A 9243-nucleotide genomic window follows, 5' to 3' on the forward strand; every position below is an offset into this window, starting at 1 on the left:
AAATGCAGTCTGACCTGGACCCAGCAAGAGACATGTTGTGAAGTTGGCACTACAGAAAATACTGCACACTGTTACAGCACTGAGCCTAATGGAACTCCATGCCATCATGCAGCCGGACAAGAAAAACATCAGCTGCACTACGCTGCTACGGTAGTCAACCTCAGCACAGACAAAGAGACTAATAACATAAATGCCACCATGAATGCCCAGCAAAGTGTAGAGGTGGTTAGCACTGTTACCTCGCAGCAATGGGGACCCGGATTCAATTTTAGACCTAGGGTGCATTCTGCATGGAGGTATTTTTTTGTCCCTGTGTTCACATGGACTTGTAGGTTATCTGGCTTCTAGCAGAACTGGCCCTGGTTTGATTGTGTGCATGTGTGCATCTGCCCTGTTATGGACTGGTATCCCCTCTAGGGTGTATCTCGACTTGTACCCTCTGCTTGCTGTAATAAGTAGGCTCTGGTTCCCCTATTACCCTGGACTGGTTAAAAAGGTTAGGAAAAAGATGGATGTAAGGGTAAAATAAATGGAGTAAAAACTATCTTTCTACGCTTGGACACTAATTGAATCTTGGAAACTATTGGCCACTTTTACACAGCTTATCACTATGCAAATCTGTAGATAATAAAAATGGAACTATTGGGAATGCTGTTCAAAGGGCAATTTAATCTTCATACAAATTATGGGAATCCTCTTCATACAATGTTATGATGCAAACAATCATTTATCTATCTATCCACAATCAGAAAAAAATTACCCAAAAATCAGTGCAGCTTGTTAGTCAAAACTGAAAGCAAATTCTGAGGCCTAGTGAAACCACTTCTCACTGAGAAAATCTGACTACAAAGTATAACATATATACTAAGTATAAAAATGATGCTAATGATATGTTCAAGAAAATACATTTTTTTTCCTGTTTAAAATTAACTTAAGGCCCAAGAGACTCGTGAAGCCTTTTCTCATGAATCTTCTAAGCAGTAGAAATAGCAGTGCTCTCCGTCCATACCAAGTTCTAAACCTGCTTTGGGTTGACACACAAATTGTTTCTGGGGGGCTTTCAATCATAGATCTTCAAGGGCTGTCATGTCTCCAGAAACAAATTATTTGACTTCAATGGGACTTGAGTCCGGCAGTTCTTACTGAGAGGGATATCATAAAGAAGACTCCTTATGGACATTAGAAGAGTTACAAACAAGGAACATTCAGTCTATCAGTCTTGTCTAATTGCTGGTGCCTAGTCTAAAGATCACATACAGTCACTCCTTAAAACAAGTTAGGATGAGCTTCAACAGTCTGGTGGGGTGTGTTAAAAACCCCCTACTTATAGAGTTTAAATACCTAGATCAAATCTCCACAATGTCTTCAGTGTTCCAAGTTATTCAGGTGGAAACTGAATTTGCTATTTTTAGTTTTATATGTTTAAGTGTTAAGAAACGTGTAGGTGTCATTAACACTTCATTCATTCATTCATTTTCATTACTTTGCGACACCATTAATGACCATTGTTAAAAAAATGCCACTCTCCATAAGTATCAGTTGAGCTGAACACACTGTACATTTAGCACAATGCTTGCCCATGCACACAAACTGTCATAAACATGTCAGGAACGCGTCTCGCATAAACGAGACACTGATGTGGATAAAGCCAGCAGAGAAAAAATAAAAATGCTTGATAAAAGCTTGTATTGTTCTCATTCATATACAGTACCTTTCTCTCAGAAAGTAAACAAATGACCAGTAAAACTCTATATCTGAATGTCACAATGAAACACTCTTTAGTGACCATTGACACCTGAAAGAACACTTCTTTTCTCTGTTGTCTGGATCTGAACAACAGCTTAATGAGAGCCAGTACTCAGATGTGCAGTGCAGTCTATATGCAGTACTCTGGGGCGGTGTGGTGGCTCTGTGGCTAAGGATCTGCGCCTGTGGCTAGAAGGCTGCCGGTTCGTATCCCGGGGCTGGCAGAGGAATCCTACTCTGTTGGGCCCCTGAGCAAGGCCCTTAAACCCAACTGTTCCAGGGGTGCCGTATAAATGGCTGACCCTGTGCTCTGACCCCAGGCTTCTCTTCTTGCCTGTGTGTCTCATGGAGAGCAAGTTGGGGTATGCGAAAAGACAAATTCCTAATACAAGAAATTGTATATGGCTAATAAAGTGATCTTATCTTACTCTGTATACAATGTATACAGGATACTGCCTGAGCACTTATTAAGATGTGTCATGATGCCAGTTTTATGTATAATGCACTATTTAAGCCCTTGCAGTTTAGCCCACATACAATTAGGAATTGTAAAGGTATACTGTATATGCAAGCAAAATAAAAGTGTGTTCTTGTATTTGCCCTCCCATAGCGTATGATAGTTTAACATTTATTTTAAAGATATGAAGCCAGTCATCTCTCATTCTGTCATCCTCATGTCTGCACCACTACCAAAACAGTCTCCCATGGCCTTCAACTTAAAAGCCTACATCTGGGGTGTCCAGCCCTGCCCCTGGGGAGCCCCAGTTCAGCGTTCTAGTAGGTAGGAATTAGGTCACCAATTTATAAATAAATGTAGTAATACTGAATATTATTCGGATCGAAAATCAGAATATTGTTTAACATTTTTTTAACCTTTTTAATCCTCAAGAAGTTTCCTTAACTGAACAAATGGCTTCTTTGATAGATCGCTATCATATATAATGTACAGGGGTTTAAAATATATTAGATTAAATATAAAACTAACTGGACTGGGGCTCTCCAGGACCTATGCTCTAAATTTCATGATAGAGCTCTTGTTACTCCTAGTTTCCTATATAAGTACTGCTGTTGAACTGCTGTTCAGACATTTATGCAGGATTTATTTATTCATTTTGTGTAAGCTTTCAGCAAAATATTAATCTACTGTACATTTCTATACTGAGCTCATGGTCATCAGTTAAAGCTGTGGAAAAGACACTCATACCTGACTGAATTGCATCTCAACAGGTGATAAATGTAGTGATGAGGTTATGATCGTCCTCTACAAAAACTGTGTCACTTCTATGTAAAGCTAATTGATTTAAATTACAAATGGCAAATACGATACATTTTGTACTCGCAAGTGACTGGAATACGTACAGAATATCAATAGCATTTCTGGCACACCACAAAGCTAATGCATTAATTGCTCCGATTCAGGAGGGACAGTTAAGGGAATCTAAATGACCGTGCACACGATCTTCTGGAGGTTATGGTTTAAACGTTGGATGCGCTTTGAAAACGTTGCATAGCCCTAGAATATGTAGCAATAATTCAGAAACTACCGAAGACATTGTTTCGAACAAATAGATCTGCTACAAGTAGGACCAGGTTAGCATCAACAAAAATAGTGTCAGACAGGATATAGTACGAAGAAACAATGTCAATTGAGAAGAAACGTTATTTTTTAACCTTTAGAGTTAAAAGCACTCGTTCTAGTGAGCAAATGTTGAGATCATCTATGTTCTTCCCATTTCGATGTAATGATTGGCAAAACCACAGTGCTTTTCTCGATTGGACAGCAGACGGCAAACCATTCTCAGCACCGAAAACATCAGAATTAATCGTCGTTACCATAATGCTTAAACAGTAGTTCATCGCTCTGCCTGCAACCCGCTAACCTGAAATATTCCTATGTGATTTAGAACACAAAGCCATCAACATTTTAAAGCCGCTTCTTTTCAAGGCAGACACAAAACAAATGCGTATCAAACATTATATAACTATACTTACATTTTGACGAGGCATGAAAATGTTCCTTCCTGGGTGACAGTAATCGCTTTTTTTTTTAGCTCATTTCAAAGCCATTCTTCTCAATTCCTTGTCTGATCGTCTCCGCAGTAACCTCAGTTTGCCCTGCCTTTCTGTGACACATTTTGACGTAATAAGCAGTCGCTTTGGTCCTCCCATTTCCTCTAGCGCTGCCTGAAAGTAGCATCACCCTAAGGCGGGCCTTACGGACTGCGTTTGCTCAGCGGACAACAAAAAGCACTACATGAATTATGGAACAATGTAAAAACTAGTGCATGATGAACACACGAAAAAAGATTATTTCATTGTTGTAACAATACGCAATAGCTTTCCCCGAGGTCCTTGGACTTTGCTTCGACAAAGCCAACCAATGGCGAACTGCGTATTGGTTGCCAGTATATGTCAGTAGGTGGCTGTAAAGAAAAAGATGTTTGTGTTAAATCAGTCCCCTGGCGTTTTATGTTAGCTAAGCAGAGAAAACGTGGTTGGCTTCGAGACTGTCATCTCAATTTGCATGAGGCAGCCTGGTGAAATGCTGATGATTATTATTGGGTCATGACTTTATCAAACTTAAATAGCTCAGATAAAATTTCACCTTCTGAGTTCACTAATATTGACAACATAGTAGTAGTATCATAAAGCAAGGATTAACAGTACACTGTCATGTATGTTTTATAGGCAGACCTTAATGATAAGTAAAGATCTGGAAGGCATATTAATCCCTTGCCGTTAAGCAACTGGTTGATCCAATTAAATAAATTGTGGCAGTCCAGAACCTGGATTGCAGACCCCTGGTACAAGTAAATTGATTGACATAATCAATTTTTGGTTTAGTATGGTGGCACAGTGCTTAGCTTTGCTTCCACTCAGAGCTGGAGCTCTAGGTTCAGTTTATTATGGAGCTATCTGTGTAGAGTTTGTAATGTTCTCCAAATTTTTGTATGGGCTTCCTCTGTGTTCTTCGGTTTCCTCCCACAATCCAAAAGACATACTGGTAGGCTAATTGGATTCTGAGAAAATCGGTCCTGGTGTGAGTGTGGGCTTGTTTGTCACTGTGGGTGCCCTGTGATGGACCTGTACTGAATAAAGAGGTTGGAAAGTAATGTTGCTAAAAACATAACATAGCCTACTGCCATTTTGCAAATCAAGGCCTGTCCGAGAAAGTATGGATTACAGAAGTCTAGAGTGGGAAAAAACTGCCATTTTGCAAATCAAGGCCTGTCCATGAAAGTATGGATTACAGAAGACTCAGGTGGGATAAAGCCATAGCACAGAAAATCTGGATTGAGTGCAGCCAGAGTTAAAGTTGGTACACAATAAGCATCCAGCAAAGGACAGTGCTCTAAAACAGAGAGTCTCAGTTCTGGTCCTGGTGTTACCCCTGTCAGCTGCTTTTGGTTTCAATGGGGCCCTTAATCACCAGTGCTAAGTGGTGCCTGTTAGACTATCTTTCTGCACTTTCACTGAAATGTCATTTTTTTCCCAGAACTCTCAAACGTACAGGATTTGGAGAACCAAGTTGGTTACACAACCACAGAAAAATCCCTATGTATTTAAAACGTCTCTAAATCAATTGTTAAAAAGAAGAACCATCTGGAGCTTTTAAAATTTCCTCTATTTTTAACTCAGTTGACACATTTACTATATAGGTTATTAGCATAAAATGATGCCCAAGAGGTTACCTAAGAAAATTCATTTATTGTCCTCCAGGAGTTTCATCTTAATTATATAGGCAAAACATGTGTGGTATAAATTTGGAAAAGAATGAATCTGGGATCAAGTGCTCTAGAAAATGATAATTTGACATGACCTAATAAAGAGTTTGTGATAAATGTATGATAATAACTAAAATGTGTGCACTCCCTGTTTTGAGCAGACAGTATATTGAGTAAAATGACCATATGTATCTGTGTTCAGATTTTTACTTTTACTGCAACCAGTTTTTAGTTATATTCTACATGCTTTGCATAATCCACTTTGATTTATACTTACACACACATAAAGGATGTTTGCATCCTTTATAAAAGTCAGGGAGGTAATGGAGATCTCTGTATGCCAATAGCAGAGATACTGTCATGACAGTCTGCTGAGCTGATCAACTGTCATGCTTCCATGCCATACTAATGCCATGGAAGAAAAGACTCCTACTGTAGGTTGTAGGTGATGTACTATTTAGTGAACACAAATTCAAACAAGAGGTATTATTGAGCCACTCTCACTTATCTTTTTTAACCTTAACTAGTTTAATAAATTAGGGTTATTATATTTGTACCAATACAAAGCTGAGAGCAAATTAATCTCATGACATTATAATCCTTACCCTTGGTATTCATTTGAAGAAACCTGACACCTACTGTACTGGTGAAAATGTCTTAATAGTTATATCTTTATTTGTGTTTCATGATGATCATTTTCTTATTGTTTCATCCAGGTCAGGGTCGCTGGGGAGCCTTATCTCAATGGAGGGCTTATCTCGGCAATGGTCAGGAGCAGGGGAGGGTACACCCTGGATGGGACGCCAGTCCATCAGAAGGCACACACAAGAACAAACACGCAAACACACTCACACCAGAGCCAGTTTTCCCAGAAGCCAATTGAGCTACAGTAGCAGTAAATCTTTGGACAGTGCAGGAAACAGGAGCACATGGAGGAAACATACAACTCCTCATAGATAGCACCCCAAATCCAGAATTGAACCAGGGATCCAGCTCTGCTGATGATATTTAAACACACTGTTTAAACCTTGCAAAAGTGTAAACCTCGAGTGTAAAATATATCATTCTCACTGATAAAACCCCTGGCATAAGTGTGTCAGGGAGGTTTTAAAAGATTTGGCTTTTAACAAAATAATTGTTGGTTTAGATCTAAGGGAGTGTGAGAGGGGGGGCATACTCTGTACACCTTGAGTAAGATACTTCATTTAGATTGCTTCAGAAAAATGCTAAGTTCAATTATTGTACATTTATACTAATATTAATACGAATACAGTAATACTAATGTATAATAATATAGAATTGATGATAATGTATAATCTTACTGGAATACGTAACAGTATTTCGGTTATTGACCTGTTGTTTCTCTCAATAACTCAACCGCACTTTCTTGAAGTTACACGTTTCACGTAACAGTTAAAAAAAACATACTAAATTAGTAATTGCTCGGTATCAGCTTCGACATCATTCCTAAATATATCCTTTCCACACTCCCACAACGATTACTGTATAGAAATGAGCGACCGACTCTTTTTTTAGTTTCAAGTGCACAGCGCTTTTAATACCATTTGTGTAATTAAATCGTATTAAAACACCAATTCGATCCACTACTTCCATCTAGCGGTAAAAAAAAATCACAAGTGACCTCTTGTACTAGGTATTAAATGTTGATGGTACGATCACGGCGAGTCTAAGTCACCAAGCACAGGGCGCTAAGTGGAACTGCAGTCTATCCCTCACAGAGCGCGCCAGTACACGGAGGATACATTCATTGATATATTAAATTTAATACACTTAATTGGTATTTGTTGTGACTTTTTGATATCATAAATGTTTTAATTTTGAAAATAACTTTTGTCTGTGGTTACGGTTTAATTGACTGATTCACAGACATGCATTTATTAGCATTTTCATTAGTAGTATTTTGTCATTTACACTGCTGTGCAAACGTATCAGACGTCTTAAGTGGTATTTACATTATACACATTATGAGCATCAACAATTCACTAAAAGGTCCCACTACTGTTTTCTAGTATTATAACTTTATTATTATAACATCACTAACACAGTAAAATTGAGTGATAACAAAATTAATTTATCATATTGTGATAACAATATTTAATTCACATGGTCAGTCTTCCACAACTCAATGTAAACTGTACAAGAGCAGTCAATGTGAAGTGTTGAAGTAGTTAATCCATCAATCCAAAGAAATCTGATTCACCGAGGACTCTGAATCTCTCACAATGAACCAATAACTTAAAACAAGTAGAGATGTACAGTATATTTGTGACAGGCAAAGAACACTCAGACTAAACCCACCAAGCTCAAACATTTCTGCTGTTTTGGTTCATCTAGAGAACACAATGAGGTGTAACAGATGATTCCTTGACTGAGTTTTGCTCAGTTTTCACAGCTTCTGAATCGATTGTTCATTTTATGAAGGCTCAACTCTTTTAATAATACATTCTAACCATAGCCTTTACCTTCCTAAAGTTTTCAGCTGTTTTCCTCTGAGTTGCTTGTATTTCTGTGTATGAAGGAGGCAAAATGACTTACAGGACATATTTCCATATGAGTGGTGTTCCTGAGCTGCCCTGGCCTATAGTCACATTTAAGACATTCTCAAGATAGGAAAAATATTGAATTTGCGCCCATTTCCATGCTCTCACAAATATAAAAAGACTTAAAATGTACATTTTTTATGCTTCATTTGGTTAAAACATACAAACAAAAAATAAGTGGCACCTCATGGATTCAGATAAAGTAATGGTACATATGTTAAGCCCATACCAAGTTGAAACAGTAACAAGTCAAATATGCCTTTCACCTTCTGTGGCAGTTCAAGAGGAGTGTTCATCTGTGATGCAATGAAATACAAGAAAAAAGCTTATCTTGACTTCACCCAAGGAAAACAATCTGAACAGTCGTAGATGAAGGTAAAGTTTCGATTGTGATAACATTTTCTTTTTTACTCTATGACGGAATGGAAAGCTTTCATTTGCCCACTACATTTTGGCAAATAGTACCTAAATGCTGAAACAGAGTTTATTATTTCTTTAACTGAAATTCTACATACAATCTAACGTATTGTGGCATGATGAGGTTGGTGAGGATGGAAACAAGGGCTTAGACTCTCTTACAGTAGTTAAGAATTTGGCGCTTTATTAGTCAGACGTGTGTCTGGCACAGCAACAGCAGCTGAGGAAGGAAAAACCGGAGAAAGCAGAGTACAACACACTGGGGTCATTTGGGGTACAGATATGTGGGTACAGGTATAAAAGGGGGTGTAAAACCAGGTAGAACTATTTACAGGGATCTGGGCAACCTTTGCAACAGTGTACACCTGTTCCAGATGGTCAGCAACACTGGCCAGAGGCCCCCTTAGTCCCTGCCCTGGCTACTACTCCCATCCTGCCCTTCGCCACGCACCTTAGCCAGGCGCTCCTCTGCCGCAGAGCCAGGCGAGGGTGCCACACTGCCCCCACCTGGGATGGAGAAGGTCATCTTTGGGTGAGCCTCGAGAGCAAGCGGCTGAGGAGACGCGGGGAGTAGTCTCTCCTCCGCCGGGTAGCGCTCATAAGGGACTTTAGGATGTCGCTCGGATTCCGACAAGTCACAGACCACTGTCCATCCTTACTGCTCCTCACACCCATTGGAGCACAACGGGGGTCAGTGAGAATGGAAACAAGAACTTTTAGTTGGGAGTTCAGCACCTTATTACTCAAAAGTGCCTCTGGTACAGCAAGAAAGAATAAAAATCAGGTGCACGTAA

At 39.2% G+C, this 9243-nt stretch overlaps 1 protein-coding gene across 16 annotated transcripts in view; it reads right to left on the reverse strand.

The window, feature by feature from the left end:
- LOC102695688 (inositol polyphosphate-4-phosphatase type I A) overlaps window positions 1–3977 on the reverse strand; it is an 82391-nt gene extending 78414 nt beyond the window's left edge. For 2 of the 16 annotated variants that reach the window (XM_069178718.1, XM_015364281.2), the window contains exon 1: window positions 3739–3971. The gene's annotated coding sequence lies outside the window, so the exon portion shown is untranslated. Of the gene's footprint in view, window positions 1–3738 lie in introns of all 16 variants that reach the window. The other 14 variants (XM_069178716.1, XM_006639152.3, XM_069178715.1 and 11 more) reach the window with 10 other exon arrangements.
- Between the last annotated feature and the right edge of the window lie 5266 nt (window positions 3978–9243).

This window comes from Lepisosteus oculatus, chromosome 15, assembly GCF_040954835.1.
Source record: "Lepisosteus oculatus isolate fLepOcu1 chromosome 15, fLepOcu1.hap2, whole genome shotgun sequence".
Taxonomy (NCBI): Eukaryota; Metazoa; Chordata; class Actinopteri; order Semionotiformes; family Lepisosteidae; genus Lepisosteus; species Lepisosteus oculatus.